Source organism: Gopherus flavomarginatus, chromosome 7 (assembly GCF_025201925.1).
Source record: "Gopherus flavomarginatus isolate rGopFla2 chromosome 7, rGopFla2.mat.asm, whole genome shotgun sequence".
Classification (NCBI taxonomy): Eukaryota; Metazoa; Chordata; order Testudines; family Testudinidae; genus Gopherus; species Gopherus flavomarginatus.
Window position 1 is genome coordinate 102,439,847 of NC_066623.1, and position 18,495 is coordinate 102,458,341.

Genomic DNA, 18,495 nt, shown 5'->3' on the forward strand with positions numbered 1-18,495 from the left:
GTATGCATACATGGTATTAGTGCACTGGACTTATTAAAAGCCCAATCAAACATGTGCCAGTAAAAAGGAAGCCCTGCATCACAATTTTTTGGAAGAGAAGCTGTACAGCAATTTATATTTGGTGGTGACTAAGCACATATGGACCTAATGGAGTACTAGTAAAGAAGAGATACAGAATATTCAATGCAAATGGGTTGTGAAACCAGAAATTCCAAAGAGAGAGGATGGGATTGCTGGGTGGATGGTTCTGTCACAATTTGTCAATATTTGTGCTGTTGAAATTTGGCTTTTCCTATGCCATCGTAAATATTTTGCTACCATATATTCATGCTCATTCTCAGTTGGTGTAAAATAAACCATTATATTTATTCTTTCCTTAATCCAATATTTGTCTCAGTCCCTGTTAAAGAGACACAATCGTCCTGAAAATGTTGTACCTGTCATTGTTACAGGTAATACCCTGAGATTATGGAATTGAAATAGATTAGAATAACAAACAGGTTCTCATTTTTTTAGTAATTTGTTTTCTTTGTCCATTTGGTAGCACTTGACCTCTAGTTGTTTGCACTTTTCCCAACATGAATTTCTGTGTGGATCCAGCTGCCTGACTGAAACCTTAGCTAGTCTTATTTTCCCTGTTATTTGTGTGAATTATTCAACACAACACCAGGGGAGGGAAAAACTTTGTGAAAATTAGGGAAATGTGATGGTAAAACCCAGGAAAATGGCATGGGGACTCGGGGACAATTGTAGCACCTGAATTGCTTTTCATCCATTTTTTAAAATGATTAGATTTGAAGTTGACTGTGTCTCTTCAAAATATAACTGCTGGGCTGTGTGTAATTACCCGCTCATCTGCTATGTGTAATGGACATTTGCAAAATTTGAACTATAATAATGACAGCTGAACCAAACCAGATTAAGAGCAAATTTAGGATGAACTTCAGCCACTTCTATAATAAAATTTCTTTTAAAAAAACAAGCAAACAAACAAAATCACTTCACCTGAAATTCCTGAGGTAGTTTTTTCTTTTCTTCTTCAGATATGTGGCAGATTTAGGGTATACCTAGTTGGGTTTTAATAAACTTCTGACAGTTTCATATTGATGACTTGCTTTGCCTGGAGAAAAGTTGTTATGCTGAATTTAAAATCAGACATACTAGCTCATCTGTAATTTCTGGTATGTCCCCAAACTATTTAGAAATATACTTGATGCTGCAAGTATATCGAACACTTCTTAATACTATACTTTTCCATATTGTAAAGTTATTTATTGTCAGTTTTTGCTTACATCTCCAGTACCCTTGGATATATTGCATCTGAACACTGCCACTTAAATATGGGAATTTGTTCATCAGAACTGAAGGTTTGCTTGTCAAGGGAGCAGCAGCATTTCCTGCTGTCCTTCCATCTGCTCAATGTGAATGTAAGAAGAAATGGGACATGTTCTCTTTGGGTAAGTTTTCAGCTCTGGGGTCCATATTCTTAGCAAGTGTAAACTACAGAAGTGAGTGGAGATACTCTCCTCACCTGGGGACCTGGCCGTATGTCCCCAGTGGAATGGGAGGTCTAGTGTCTGCTAGAGAATGGGGCATTAGTGAGGTCTGGTGGACTGAAGTTCCATTTGGTATATCAGACATCAATAGGTTGGAGCAAACAGCCAGCAGAATTAGAAAGGAGAGGCCCGACTTGACCCAAGCCCATTCGACTTGAGCCTGAGAGGGTCGAGTTGTTTTCTGACCTGACCCAACACCAACCTTTCCCCCTAAACCTGAGTCTCCAGCGCTGCTGCCTCCTGACCCTAGGTTCAGCATTCCTCCTACTGCTCTTGGGGTTGGTGCAACAGCAATGCGAGCCCCCTGCTGCACTGCGTGTGTGCAGCCTGCAGAGTGAGAGGTGATTTCACTCCTCCGCAGGCACACTCACTCCGGACTGTAGCATCCACAGCACAGCAAGGTGGTGATGGCCCGCAGGAGCAGGTCATGTAGCCACTCCTGCACCAACCCCACGGGCAGGAGGAGGAGAACTGATCCAAGCCGACCGTAGCCCGAGACGGTCTGATTGTCTCCCACCTGACCTGGCCTGGACCTGGTGCTTGTAATCGGGTCCTGTCAGGTTCGGGTCATATTGCAGGACTCTGTTGGGAAGTGTTTTATTGACACCCCTGACTGAAGGAGTGCATCTACCATGTGTCATTAAGATTTGCAGCTTAGGTCTTGCCCAGAACCAAACTGTTTCTTGATGTGCAAGGCAAGAAGGCAGTGTTCCATCTGCGTTTTTGTGTGGCGAGTGAATTGTTTGAGTTGTATGTAGACATATCATTGGCTTTGTCCTCCACACTTATCCTCGGTTTTGCCCTCTCTGAAAAATAGGCTGCTGCAATGTGCTGTGGATGGGGTTGCGGCTTGAGACTCACTGGAAACTGAACTTGGTGCTGAAGACGCCAGCCCATGTATTGAGTAAAGTTGAATGTCAGGAGTGTTAGTGTTTTGGGAGCTGCACAGGTTAGCTGTGAGTTTCTGGGTAGAATTGGAGGTACTTGTTTTAACCATTAAAGTAGGGCTGGTCAAGAAAAGGGAATTATTTTTCCATGAAAAAATTTCAAATGAAACTGGGTTTTTTTTTGTTTTGTTCAAAAAAAGTTCATTTTCTTCCAACTTTTTCACTGAATTTTCCAATCTAATTTTCAACAACATTCAAAAATAAAAAGTATATTTTGAATCACTTCTCAATGAAAAAAAATTCTTTTCAGCTGGAATCAAATAGAATGAAAAAGAAACCTTTTTCAGCACTCAAGTTGTTATTATTCCGCCTTGGACCTATTGCTCCAAAGACAAAAAAGCAAGTAATTTTCCTTTGGCTTCCATTCAATTCTGACCAAAACAAAGAATTTTAGTTTTGATTTGTTTTGTTAGAAAATTACAAATGCTATGATTTTGGGTGGGATGACAGACATTTTTGTATCAATCCATAAGCCCTCAAAAATCTTTGTGATGAATTTTTTTTTATAATCTCTATGTAGATGTCCTCAGTGGTTTCAGACGTAGGTATCCATATGTCTCTACCACACTGCTGCTTGTGTCACACCATTGCTGGTAAAGAGAGAAGAGGTCCTCAGCCTGGGGCTCCCTTGCACCAAACAGATGGGAGAAGCTGGTGGGGTTTTGTGTTTTTTTTACTTTCCTGTCATGCTGCAAATCCTACCTTTTCTACAAGGTGTCTGAGAGGTGTGTGGCTTACGGCGGGGAGTATGTCTTTACAGATTGAATTTTTATCCTGGGTTTAGCTAGTAATTTATTTTTGATGGAGCGTAGAGTCTGTTAGATGAGGGGGAATGACTTCATATTGTTAATTTTTTGTCAGGGCAACCAGAGCATTGGATGGGTACCTGCTAGATGGGATAACATCTTTTTTAAAAAATATGATTCTGAAGAATAAATAAACATGAATGTTAGGAGATTTACTAGTCCTTTCTCTAGGGGCTTCCTTATTTAAGTCTACATCTACTGTTCCTGAAAAACCTTATCAGTAGTTTTGTGATTTAGGAATCTTCTTCTTTGCAAATTCACAGGCAAAGGAATTGTCCAATACAAGGGTTGTTATATCTTCATGGTTTTGCCTTTGCAGGCAGATAACATAAGTAAGCATTCCTCCCTTGGTGAGAATTAAAAGTGATAGTCGCTCCTTTGGAGACGTGACCTGAAATAAAGCATCCAGAGTTAGTTGTCTCTCATTATTTCTTATTGCCCCCCCCAGTTTAATTGGTTTGGCTTATTTAATTTGCCGCCTTTTGGCATCTTTGTATCTCATCTCAGCTGCTCTCTCTGTATATTTGTGATGCTTTTGGAATGCAGTTCACTGTCTTTTCAGGGGGCTAGAGGTACATAGCAATAGCAATGTCTTGGAATAGAAAATGAGGATATGTAAGCAATCCCACAATAGTTCAAGGCAGCTGTTAGTGTGGCTCAGCACTCGTGACAAAGAGCCAATGCCATTTTGAGATTATTGGAAGAAGGTTTTTGTAATTACAAGAAAAATATCTTATGTGATTATTGAGTTCAGGACTTAAATACCGCAGGCCAAACACAGCAGTATATTATTTTCAGGCACAGCAATATATTACTTTCATTAAGGGATATGTACTACAGTGAACTGTCTGTAACAGCTGCCTTGATTTCCTCTCTCCTGATTTCTTCTTGGATCTCCTATAGTTTGTATTTTCCCCACCAACTCTACCAAAACTGCTTTATCAAGATCATCAGTGAGCGATTGCTGGCCACATTCAAGGGCTACTTTTCTCTTCCTATTCTCCCTTTACCTCTGGCTCACCTTATCAGTCTTTATCCTCTCTTTGCTTCCCTGGGTTTCCGTGGGTCTTTTGTGTGTCTGATTGTCCTTTTGGTGCTTCCTGTGGTGGCATCCTGCCCTAGCTCACATTGATTTCAGTGGTTCAGGATCCTGTCTTGAATCAGCTTTTCTCAAAAGAATCTGGATAGATGATTCTGTCTCTCATCATCTTCACTTTTCCCTCTATGCTTTGGCCTTGGCTGCCCTCATCTGTTCTCATGGCTTCAAGTTCAACCAACATACCTCTGTATTGATAACTTCCTTCCCCTGTCAAGTTGCTGTCAAATGTATCTCACCCTTTCTATTCAATCTTGTGTTTCCTTCTGTCTGTCTTTCCATGATGAGTTCCTGAATGTTCCAGTTCTACTCAAATTCAGTTTGACTATATATTCTCTCCTATTATTATCTCATATCCATGTGGCCACCAACTCCTGTCATTTCATTCTCTACATCATTTGAAATCTCCATCCTTTTCATTCTAGTGCTAAAATGCCTTCCCATGCATTGATTGTCCCACAACTTGACTACTGCAATCTGATCTTGCTGTCCTTCCTGGCTCCCTAAAACCATCTTCCCACCCCCCTACCTCTGTTAGTCCAATCTTTGAATCTCTTCACCAACTTCACCTCCCTCCTGTATTCAGTTCAAGATTCTTATAGTCATGTAGTCTAAACACCCTACATAACTCTGTCTCTGCCTAAATCTCTTCTGTTATCCCATTCGTGCTCCCTTCATTCCACTCAAGTCCTCCTAGCTAACCATTCCCTTTGTATTTTCCTTCCAAGCCTTTTTCCTTGGTGACAGCTAGCCTGAAACTCACTGCCTTGACATGACTTCTTGGTTCAAATTCTTCTTAAAACACATGCTCCCCATCAAGCCTAGCAGTATTAACCTACTGATTTTAAATCAAGCAAACAAACTCTTCAGTGCCCATTTATAACTTCCATTGGGTCCTCCAGGGATACCGTTTCTCTTGCGTAGAATTTCCAGTTAGACTGTAGGGTCCTGTGAGAAGAGTCAGTGTCTTCCTCTATGTTCAGTCCAGTTCCGGTTGTACTGTCAGCTGTTAACAAATGCTAAATACTACTATGTCCCTAATTAAAAAAACCCCTGTTCTTGGCAATAAGGACTCGATAAGATATTAGAGAATTGGAAGTAACTGAGCAGAACACATTCTTCTGATGATTTCTCCTATTGAATTCATGAGGGGAATAATTTTAGCACCTCTCTGTGGTAGCAAAAGCTATGCTTTAACGCCATTGTAAACTGAGTCACAGTTTACCCATAGCCATTCACCACCTTTGAACATTGTGCCTAATGGTAGGAAATTGAACTAAAATAAGAAGTGAACATTTTAAAAAGGTTATAACTAGCATCACATTATTCTTATTTCTGTGTATGGATTTCAAATGCATCTGTGATGTGTTGCCCTCTTTAAGGTGCCACCTGATGTACTGAGATATCACTGAGCCTGCCTGTTCCGCCAGCCTGGGCCCCCTTTAACCTCTCTTGCTGAGCCAGGCTCTTCAACCTCCTCTAGCACACACGCAGGCAGCAGGGCCGGCTCCAGGGTTTCTGCCGCCCCAAGCAGCAAAAAAAAAAGCCGCAATCTGCAGCTCTACCTTCAGAATTCGGCAGCTGGTCCTTTGCTCCGAGTGGGAGTGAGGGACTTGCCGCCGAATTGCCGCCAAAGACCCGGACTTGCCACCCCTCACCGTTGGCTGCCCCAAACAGCTGCTTATTGGGCTGGTGCCTGGAGACAGCCCTGGCAGGCAGGGCCACACCCAGCTGCAGAAAGACACAGACACTGAGCTCAGCTCTGGGAAGGCTCAGATTAAGGGACTTGCCCCAACACTCAGGTGCCCACCTCCCTTGGAGTGCAGACCCAAAGGTATATTGTCTTGCACTGTATAGAAAAATCTGCCCTCTCCCTCAATGTGAAGAGAGATATGCACAACTTCTTGCCCCCTAGTTAGAAATTGCACAAACTGGGTTTAAGGATAAACAAAACAAATGCATTAACTGTAAAAGGCAGATTTTAAGTGGTTATAAGAGGTAGCAAACAGAACAAAACATATTACCTTAGTAAATAAACAAAAAAACACAAACTGAGCTTAACACAATAGATAGGTAAAATATAATTTAGCAAATTCTCACCCTGAGTGAAACAGGCTGGCAGATTCTTAAGGCACAAGTTGCCTTGGCTTTCCCAAGTTTTCATACACAGGCTAAAAATCCCTCTAGCCTGAGACCATCACTTCCCACAGTTCAGTCTTTGTTCCTCAGGTGTTTCCAGGTGTGCTGTTGTAGGGAGAGTGAGGACCCCCCATAATGTCATTTTCCCCCTTTTATATCGTCTCCCCACTTGCTGGAAAGCTCTTTTGCTGTGTCCTGTTCCCATTGTGTAGTACTATCTGTGAGAGGTTTCTGTTGTACACAGATCTTGAGCTAATCCTTGTGCTTGTGTGCATTTCCTCAATAAGCCATTAATGTTGTTTGGCCTTTTTACTGTCGTACCTGAAAGGCTGCTTGTGGGTGTTTTCAACCTCAGGACATATTTCAGCAACACATACATAGCCAAACTTCATAACTTTGCACATAATGATAGCACATACAATCCAACAATATATTACTGTCTAGCAGATCAAGACTTGTAGAATGACACCTCACAAGGCATACTTTGTATAAGACATATCCTAATTACATGACAGTGGTGAATATTGGGGTTTCAGGGTGTAACAGCATCTATCACTGTAACATTTAGGCTCCATATATAAGAACCAGTAGATGAGACCTATTATGGTATCATGAGAATTGCAGTCCTGGGCCCTCTGAGTATGTTTTGAGTGAGGCTGTGTTTCACTTGATGCTCTCTCCTGATCTTGTTAATGTTGAGACTGACCTGGAAAATACATTTTGTTTCCTTTGTTTTGGTATTAGAGATATTGCCCCACAGAGTAGTACTAGGAAGCCACTATATAAATTATAACCTTTCCAAGGCATAGAAAATTGACAAAGACTTGTGCTAGATCTAGCTAGATCATTCCTACAAGCAATAAGCTTTATATCCACAAAAGGCAATAACAGTTTAAGTCTCTGGGAATACAGAAGATGAAAGACAAGGAACAAAGGGAGTTGGAATAATCAAGGGGAGAGGGTGTTGATGGCACCGTGGAGATCTGTAAAATAAAATGTTATATTGTAGGTTCAATAAGGTGATTTGTTGTATTCATTCATCATAGCGGAGTTTTTGGTTGGAGTGCTGCATTCTATTTTAATTCTCATTCTTTAAATAAATAGTAAACTAGAGAGAATTCAAAGAAGGCAACAAAATGACAGTCTTTTTAGAAAGCTATAAAGTATGCTGAAAAGATAAGATAAGTTAATTTGAAGAGATGAGAGATAATGTATCATAGGGGGTAACATAGGAGGTTTGACCTATAAATACAAAGCAGTAGGAGGGGAATTTATTTTCAGTTGCCAGTATGAAACATCACAAATAAAATCTTTGTGTTTTCATCAGCAGCAGCTTGGTAAGGGTGGAGTACGCTGATATATCGTGAGCCTTCATATTTTTGCAGACCTGAATCCAGTGGAATAAACTGGAGTGCTGATGTAGATTTTTGAATTCCCTGTTACTGGAAGAATTCATGGCAGACCAAAATAGAGAATGAACAGAGAGGCTGTACCAAATCTCACATAGTGATCCTTGGGGATGGACTAGAGAATAACTTACTTCTGTCTCTTGGATCCTGTGACCCAAAGTGCTTTACACATAGATTCACAATGTACTGTCTAGAAATTATCTGTGAATGCTGCCTATTGTAAGCAGTATGTATTTTATTTAAAGCTATGTTTCAAATATGTAAATACCCTTAAAGGCATGAGTGATGGGTACATGTTTAGCAAATACAAATATAATGAAACAATCAACTACCAGTGGAATGCTGCTACCTCAAGAAATGACAATAGCTATTTAACACTGCACAGCAAAGCAACACAATATCTTTCATAATTTTAATATTTGATTTGAGAAGGCCCTTGTTTCCTTCTGGTACTGTATTTATGGGGGATATAAACCGTCTAAACCTGGAAGATGTAAAATTGTGGGTTGTGTGGCCGGATTTAGGCTTTCGTGGTTATCACTTACCATAGAGCATTAGATTTATAAAGAAAAAGTAAGATCTGTTTAGATGAGTTTTCTCAGACAAGATGTCTCTAGGCTGTTTCTGCTGATTGTTTATTGCCACGTTCCATATTCTTATGAGTAAGTCAGTGAAGGGTAGATACACAACATCAGGGTTACAGAATCATAGTTCTAGGAAAATGCTATTCCACTTTATTAAATGATACCAATAGAACCTCTATTGCTTTTAAATGATTTTATCCTCAGTAGAGGCATCCTTCTCTATTTTTACGTGTTATGTTACCTACTTAAAGTGATTTGTTAGTTGAGAAGTTGCAGCTGTTCTTATGGGAAGATTCATCACCAAATAGCCTAAACAAACTATGAATGTTTTCATTGACTTTCTCATCTACCATCTTGAGTTAAAAGCTGCATTTTACTTAGCTGTCACTCAATTTCACTTTTGTGAGAAATGTAAAGATGTATAAGCCCCTCAGGTGGCAGTTCCAGCATGATGCTGTCACTTTGAGATATGTCATATTGAATTCTGTCACTGAACAGAGACCAAATGAAATGCACTTATATGTAAAATTTCACTTCTTATTCTTTTTAAAATAAATTTCATATCAAAGCATTAATAACTATTATTTTGAAATAAATATATTTCTAAGCATCTTTAACTGACACAACACTCGTGATTAAATGTGATACCCAACCTAGTCTAAATCCTGCATTACAATAATACCTATAATATATCCGACGTTTTGCTTTCATCTGAAACTGCTTTGGCATGATTTAAAAAAAAAAATCTGTTGATCAGGAATTATAACACAAACCAGTTCAAAATTAAGAATGAGCTCTATTTTACAACTAATACGAATGTGCCGCATTTATATGGGATTTCCTTTTACTCTTTTATTGATAATACTGTATGCATCAAAATTATATGCTTCATCTTCATGTTAGAATTATTTTGCCAGCCCATATTTATTACCTTTCATAAAGAGCAGGGGCTTCTGTACCTAATAATAATCTAAATACAATTTTTATTATAGGCTAGGCATTACAGTATTTTGTTCGGTCGACATTTCCACTGAAAGATGAAGTTCAGGCATGGATTAAGATCACTTGAAGCTGCAGAAAGTTAGCCGTCAGATATGCTCAGACTTCTGATGAAAGATGCAAATTATACCATGCTATGGCTCTCTTAGTTAGTTGATCTATGGAGTAGAATTGAAACTGATTACAAAGGCAGTTGTTCATCTTTCTTCTTGATTGAGGAAAAGGTGCTGCTGACAGCAAACGACAAATGAAGTAGAGGGAAAAGCCTCAAGAGTGAGGTAGATCATTGATGTTGCTGACATCCTTTATAAACTGTTAAGTGATTGAGGCACTAGGTTCTTACCCCTGTGGTTCTGCAAGGTGAAGGATTTTTTTTTTTGAAAAGTGAAGATAAAAAAGGCTTTGGTCAAAGCCCCGGGATGGAGAGGGGGGAAATTAATAAAGACCACTTTGATGATGACAGTTCCTGTGACATGAGCTACATTTTCACTGACTCTTTAAGTTAAATTGAAATGCACTTAAAATATACATGTAAAACTGATTGAGAAACCAAATCACTGACAAATGCATGTATGTTCTTAAAAATTACTAGTTATTTTAAAATCATGTTGTTTAAGATCAGTTTTATGCTAAGACGTCAGTCTCTCAGGTTGTGTATGTCAATCCCTACTATCGGTGATGACAATATCAACATCTTTGGTAGTATGAAGACTGCAAAGTATGCACCTTTTTAGGACTAGTAAGGTCAGTGGTGACAGGAGGAAAATTGAAACCTAAGATCCTCAACTCAGGCCTTGTCAAGGAAAAAGCCTCTGCAGCTTACCTTTAAAAGATGGTCTGACACAAAGATCCCTAGGTAAAGGGGCCCTTGTGCTTTGCAAACAATTCTCACCTCAGGCCTGACAAACTCTCTGCACCAAACACATCTGACAAGATATTTGTCCGCAGAGAGTAACATGTAAGGTATCTATAGAAAGTTCATAACTTGTCAAGACTCGTAATCATTGTGAGATGTGTATACAGGTAATGTTTAAGGAATAATTTATTTATAATGAAAATATGCTTTATAGACTTGGAGTAAAAATTAGTCACTAGGGGTAACATGTCTCAGTGGTGACCCATTTCAGCAAGGCAGAGTTGTCACCTCTCTCTAGTCAGCCAGTGCAAGGATATGTTGTCTGCCCTTGCCACATCCCAGAACAGTTCATGGAAAACCATCAAAGACAGTTGCAAAGGATTGCAACCACTTGAAGGGGAAAAGGAACAGGAGGGACCAGGAAATCGCCCTGACTCTGAATAAAGACAAAAGATTATTTCACTGTAACAGAGGCCTGGTCTACACTGCAACTTTAGGTTGAATTTAGCAGCATTACCTCGATTTAACCCCTGGACCCATCCACACAACGAAGCCCTTTTTTACGACTTTATGGGCTCTTTAAATTGATTTCTTTACTCCACCTTCGCCGAGGAGATTAGCACTGAAATCGGCCTTGCCGGGTCGAATTTGGGATAGTTTGGACGCAATTCGACAGTATTGGTCTCTGGGAGCTATCCCAGAGTGCTCCATTGTGACCGCTCTGGAAAGCAATCTGAACTCAGATGCACTGGCCAGGTAGACAGGAAAAGGCCCGCGAACTTTTGAATTTCATTTCCTGTTTGACCAGCTTGTTTGCAGAGCTCATGCAGAGCTCATCAGCATGATATGCACATTGCCGGGGCACATTGCCCGGCCTGTACTTTGTGAGAAGTCTATGACCATGTCCCTCTCATCACCGCGCTGCCGTCGCCTCCTCGCCTGGTTTTGCGCGAAACAATTGTCTGCCATTGATCTGACGGAAGGAGAGTTGGCTGATGACATGGCTTACAGGGAATTAAAATCAACAAAAGAGATGGCTTGGCATCAAGGAGAAACACAAACAACTGTCACACAGCATGGCCTCCTCAAGGATTGAACTCAAATCCCTTGGTTTAGCAGGCCGTTGATTTCACAAAACAAACTGGGTCAATATCTTGTTTTGATCCACCTATCTTTTACATCTTAGGTTGACAGCAGACAGTGCAGTACGACTGCAAGCCATCGTTCTCTCCTGGGTGCCCAACAGAAGATGCTGCATTACGATTGCTAGCCACCATCATCTCCTGGGTGCTTGCCAGAAGACGGTGCAGTAGGACTGCTAGCCATCGTCATCTCCTGGGTGCTTGGCAGAAGAAGGGAATGACCTGGCTGAGTCACTCCCATGTCTGCCCAGGCACCCCTGACCGATCTCACTGAGGTCGGCTAAAAGAGCACCCAGGAATATAACGACGATGGCTACCAATCGTAATGCACTGTCTGCTGCCAAAAGGCAATGAGCTGCTGCTGTGTAGCAATGCAATCCCACGTCTGCCAGCACCCAGGAGACTGACGGTAAGCTGAGCAGACTCCATGCTTGCCGTGGTATGGCATCTGCTCAGGTAACCCAGGAAAAATGGCACGAAATGATTGTCTGCCATTGCTTTCACGGAGGGAGGGAGAGGAGGGCCTGACGACATGTACCCAGAACCACCTGCGACACTGCTTTTGCCCCATCAGGCATTGGGATCTCAACCCAGAATCCCAATGGGCAGCAGAGACTGCAGGAACTGTGGGATAGCTACCCACAACTACCCACAGTGCAACGCTCCGGAAGTCGACGCTAGCCTCGGTACTGTGGATGCAGTCCACCGACTTAATGCACTTAGAGCATTTTGTGTGGGGACACACACAGTTGACTGTATAAAAACGATTTCTAAAAAACAGCCTTCTATAAATTCAACCTAATTTCGTAGTGTAGACATACCCAGAGTGTATTCACTCACTGTGGAAACCTCTTAAGAACCGGGGGACCTTCATGACTAGATGGATCCTGGTTTTTGTGAAACCAGCGAGCTCCGGAACAGACTGAACTTTAGGGGGAAAACCTACTTTATAATATAGGAAAGGCAACTATTGATAAGTGTAGACCCAGGTTTTGTATTATAACCACTTATGTCCATCACTTTCTCTCATTTCTAATTAAATCTTTATTCTTTCTTAACTATAAACCTACTTCTGTTTTTTCAGAAGTGCTCACAAGTACAGTATTGTGCATTTTATGGGAGTGGTGGTTAAGGTCAGACTGGTAAATTGGGGTACATTGCACATTTGGGTTCAGAGGATGTGGGATTTCTGTGATTAGCCAGTGTCTAGAGCTCGATATCACAGGGGAACAGTACAGTGGGGTTTGGGGATTGAAGTGCACCAATTGTTAACCTTTGCAAGGCAAAGTTAAGGCTGGCATAGCCAAGAGGAAAGAGCTCGAGTGGCTGAAAGGCTGATGGTGGTTGGGAGCTGACCCCCCAGTTATCCCAAGAGAGATTCCCTCTTGCTGGAGGCAGGGGATAACAAGGTGACTTGTAGTACAGAGTGCCCCAAGAACCGTCTCAGATGGGATCGGCTATCTCAGAAGTTTTCAGTTATTGCACTTGGCTGCAAGTATTTTTTTAAGTGACCCTTCAGACTGGACAGACATGTTTACAGATAAGAGATTTTGTTAGCCTGGTCTTGCGATTTATACATGCCAAATAGTCCTTGTGATCTTGTGTTAGAGAATTACTGTTGATCCATTGTACCTTGAAATGGCTCAATTCTCCATTGTAGATGAGACTGAAAAAATCTTGTCCTGAGTCTGCTGAATTATGTGGTATGAGATATTTATGGTAATTGACGGGATACCCTTTATTTCAAATATATTTTGTTATTCAGAAACATGTTTATTTTCCAACATATTTATTTCTATAGATGCAGGAGGAACGGAGATGTGATCTTGTGGTGGATATTAAAATGTTGCTCATATCTCAGCAAACAGTCAGGTGTTGTCTTGAGTTTCCCCGCCTTCAGTCAAGCACTTCTGAATGTGTGAAAGTTAGGTATGGAATTAGGACAACAGTGACCATTGCCTAGGCTGCTTTCCATTGCCCTGCCATGGTATGCAGGCAGTGCCTCCACAGAGTAGCATTTAGCTCTTACACTTTACCAGGCAATATAATAGGAATGAGGAAAGATATTGGTGGTTGATGATGAATGGTAATAGCTGTATGTTTTCCTGTGCAAGAGCATAGCAAAGGTCTTAGGTTAAAACACAAGCCGCAGTGCCATTATTTAAAGATATGCTAGGGAACCTTCCTATACATAGGGCTAAATATATAACTGTATATTTACTGATAAATTTATACCAGTGCCTCAGCTGGAAGAATTATAGTGAGTAATTACTGTAGTGAAAACCAGAAGTCAAAGAGTAGATTTTTGTGAGGAAATTGAAATATATGCCCCTCTCATTAATGATCGTGTGGCATATTACTTTTTCCTTTAACTTTAATTTTATTTTATCCTATGGAAAAACTAAGGAGATTGACTTTCATTGAGACTTGGGAGCAGAAAGACTGATGGAACTGGGATTGTTTAGTCTGCAGAAGAGAAGTGAAGGGAGATTTGATAGCAGCCTTCAATTATCTGAAGGGGGGTTCCAAAGAGGATGGAGCTAGGCTGTTCTCAGTGGTGGCAGATGACAGAACAAGGAGCAATGGTCTCAGGTTGCAGTGGGGAAGGTCTAGGTTGGATATTAGGAAAATCTTTTTCACTAGGAGGGTTGTGAAGCACTGAAATGAGTTACCTAGGAGGTGTTGGAATCTCCATCCTTAGAGGTTTTTAAGGCCTGGCTTGACAAAGCCTTGGCTGGGATGATTTAGTTGGTGTTGGTCCTGCTTTGAGCAGGGGATTGGACTAGATGACCCCCTGAGGTCTCTTCTAACCCTAATCTTCTATGATTCTAAGAGTGTGTTTTAAATTAACTACACTAAAGAACAATTTGAGAAGGTGAGCGGTGAGAAGCAGCACTAACTTAGTGACCAATAAGAGAACATTATTCTTGCAGCCTTAAAATACAGACCCCTTTAGTCTGTGAACACTTTCAGGATCTTGGATGTTAAACTTCCTGACAACAGGGAGGAAAGTGCTTGATAAGAACAAATACATATACTTCTGTAAAAAACTCAACACAATTCTGTATGTTTAAATAAACCTCTGAAGATACCAGGCAGGGGTTTATATCACACAAACAAAATGTTAGGATGCCGGCAGAATGGGATAGAAAATAATACTGTGAGAATATTATATAAGTGGAAGGTATGGCTTCACCTAAAATATTATGTTTAGTTCTAGTCACTTGAAAACTATGAATCATCTTCTCATAAAAAAAAATTGGCAGAAATTGAAGAGCTCTGAAGAGGAGCCTCTAAAATGGCTACGGAAGATGGAACACTGTCATAGGAAGAGAAACCAAAAAAGATTAGGACTATTCTGTTTAGAGAGGAGATGAAGGGAAATTGGATATTCCCATTTATCCTTCTTCATGGGTCAATAAAGTTGGTAAAAATAACTACTTTTTAAACACAGTATATTGTTAACCCATGGAACTCATTGCTAGAAGATATAATTGAGGCTAAGAGCTGTGTAGAATTAAAAAAAAGCATCAGACATTTATGGCCAGACTTTTCAAAGTTGATTGCTGAAATCACAAGTGCCTAAATAAGATGGGCCTGAATTTGCCAGGGTGTTGATCACCACCTGGTCACACTGAGAGAAGAGTCCCCGTGGTGCATTTTATAAACTTGTTGAATAAATCAAAGGACAAAAGCGTTATTGTGTTAGTGAACAAATGAGATGAGATGAGACCTACAACGCCTCATTTTTAAATGTTAAATATTGCAGCTCCCAAATTAGTCAATATGCAACTTCTTATACTCTGGGAAACTGGTACACTGAACGAGCAGAAACAAAACACAAATGCAGCCAGCAAGGGTTTAATTCAAAGGATAATGTTCATAAACAAATCAAAACCAGTTAACACAAGTGTTAAAAAGAGTAACAGAAACTTCTTTCCAAAGGTGCTGGAACTAAGGGTGCTGAAGTAGTAGTAATCCAAATACATGATTTCTGCCTTCAGCACCATCACTGTAAATGTTGTTCCAGCACCACTGCTTCTCTCCCTAAGCCTGGGTTTCAGCAGAATTCTCTGACCTGAGGTGGGGAGTCCTCCCTTCCCATAGGCTCTCTTCCAGCACAGTCTCCCAGTTTATGGCCCTCCCCAGGAGCATTTGTGCAAGGGAGGGGAGGAAGCTGAAGCTAATGCTTTGTTCATTAGTATCGCATGCTCCCTCCATCCTGTCACGCACTCCGTTTTAAATCAGAATGTGACAATAAATTGGTCAGACACACTATAGTTGAAAAAGAAGTCATCAGACTTTTGTTTATTTACAAAGCAACGGAGTAGTGCACCTCCGTGCCATTTAGATGCCTCTGTCCAATAAAAAGCATTGTATGATTTTTCCAGTTGCCTTTTTCCCACCTCATTTTTTCCACCTTGACCCTCGCTAGACTGCATTATTGAAGGGCAGCTCTCAAATACCTGGGTCTGCTCCCTCTTGTCAGCACTCTGCTTTGCTTCCCAATTTGCACAGGTCACATGCACAGCCCACATCAGAAGGGGTAGAGAGCATAAAAAGGGGCTTTCAGATCACCAGTAAGATCATGTGTCATAGGAGGAGCTTAGGGAGACCCAACAATGAGATACTACTGCAAGACAATAGGAAATAGCATTTAAAAATCTGGTGGAATCTTAGACGTCCTATGAAATATAGGGCAGCTGAGAGTTATGGCTTTCAACAGCTACCATCTTTCCTGATTTTTGGATATCTCAACTAATCAGCGTACAGAATCATTACTAGTTTATTAGCCTATAAATCTACATGTCGGTAGAGATGTGCCATATAAGAAATCTAGTATATTTACAACTTTTATTGTTGAGTAAAGCAATTTCTCTTGCAGTTGTGTGGCTCATGCTGATTACCCGCTTAAGGGTGGATAGTAAGCTATTTGAATGTAACCACAGGCAATAAAATGTTGACATTCATCTTTAGGGTCTGACCACAGATTTTTATGGTATTATACAAAATCTAATCTTGCAGTTGATAGTAACTGATACATCTAGGGTGGCTGTGAGCAAATCCATCCTTTGTATAAATTACAGCACCATTCCACTGCCTTGTTTAAATCTGAAGCACATTGAAGTGGCAACACTAATACAAACAGTAGTGAGAAATTACCTCATTCATCTGTAATGGTGGTAAATTTAAGTTCAGGTTGTTATTTTAATTAGAGATGGGCTGAGGAGACAATGACTGGAACCAAATTGCGTTTAGATGCATCTGTGCTGCTGTAAGCTCTCTAATGTAGCTGCTCTAAACAGACGGGAGAGAGTTCCCCCACGAACGGCAGAAGCTCTCCCATCAACACAGCGCTGTCCACACCAGTGCTTATGTTGGCGTAACTTACGTCACTCTGGAGGGGTGATTTATTCACCCCCCTGAGAACAATCAGTTATGCTGACATAAGTTGTAGTGTACACGTAGCCTTTAGAATATGGTTTGGAGTTCAGGTTTAAGGGTGAAGCAGGGAAAGGGTTTCGGATCCGTGGTGCTGAAATCTCACAAGGGGTTTTACCCAAAATGGCAGAAAATTTCATGTGATCAACTTATCTGTAGAGATTTCCACTATCCTGGTTCTCATAGAAGCCAGAAATAGAAAACAAACCCTCTAAACTGCCTGTTCCGGGCCATGTTAATAGAAACAGATAGCAGTATGAGACAAGGAACTACAATCCCAACATTTGAACATGCCAAATTTGGGGAAGTGTAGGGTTTAGATGCAAAGTGTAAAGAGAGGGATTAATTGCTTCTGTGAAGCTTTCTAAATAGATAATACAGGTATTTGTATATGCCCTCTAATGATGTGTATGTAGTTCAGCCAGTCTGTAAGGAGTATTTTTTACAAGTTGATTGTCCTGCAGATAACAAGGAGATGTTCATCCTCTACAGATGTTTTCCTTTTTATTTGCTGAAAACAAGGTGCCAATCCTGCAAGGTTCTGAGCAACTCCTGGGAGGTGCTAAGTGAGTGGGAGTTGAAGGACTTAGCGCCTTGCATTCAGTGGAGCTCTGCGGATTTATACCAGCCTTTAATGTGCAAAGAATTCAGGGTTCTCATTCTTTGCTGCCCTGAAGGCAGTGCACACTGTGAGGAAAAAACTGCTGTCTGCCTGTAGATAGGCAACATGGGAAACAAGTTGAAGGGAGTTTAATTTAAACTTAATCAGGCAGAGAGTCCTTGAGTTGAACGGCCAGATTCTGGCCCCTGATATGTTCGTATAACTTCCATTGCCTTCAGTGGGATTTGTGATAATGTTACTGAGAAAAGGATATGATCATAAATCTTTTTCCCTTCTCTTTCCCCTCTTTCTCTTTCTTTCCCCAAACTTCAATCTTTTCATAATATCATGCTTTCACTTTTCTCCTTGAAGAATTTCTCACAGAATTTAACATTCACTGAATGTGAGTTTGTCTATCTCAGCTAAGCCTTACTCCAAATATGGATATAATTATGTCTCCTGCTCCCTTCTTCATATTTATCTAGGAGGACATACTCTTGTTATTTGTTATATATAAAATATTAGCACTGGACCATTTTTCTTGTGCAGAGTGACAGAGTATTTTCATGAAGGGAAAAAAAGGATGAACTTCTTGAGTAAAATATGCTTGACTTTCTTTCAATAAGCCTACAACCAGTTCTGTGAGTAAAAACAGAACCCATGTTGTCTGAATTAATTCCAGGATCCTTCTGTATGTATTGGTCGAGTGATATTAAAACACATCAATGAGGAATTAGGGAGACCAGAGAAAGTCCCTGCTGTTCCCATACCCAAAATAACAGGGAGACAGCTTTTAGTGTATAGCACCCTCTTCCCATCTAGAACAATTAGTGTCAATGTAGTACATGATAATTGTGTCTATACATTAGTCTTAATTAATTATTTATGCAAGAAGCTACTTAAGGATCTGGTTCCAAC

At 40.6% G+C, this 18,495-nt stretch overlaps 1 protein-coding gene across 10 annotated transcripts in view; it reads left to right on the forward strand.

Moving 5' to 3' along the window:
- Positions 1-18,495, forward strand: part of DAB1 (DAB adaptor protein 1) — a 718,429-nt gene that overhangs the window by 570,108 nt on the left and 129,826 nt on the right. The window lies entirely within an intron of this gene.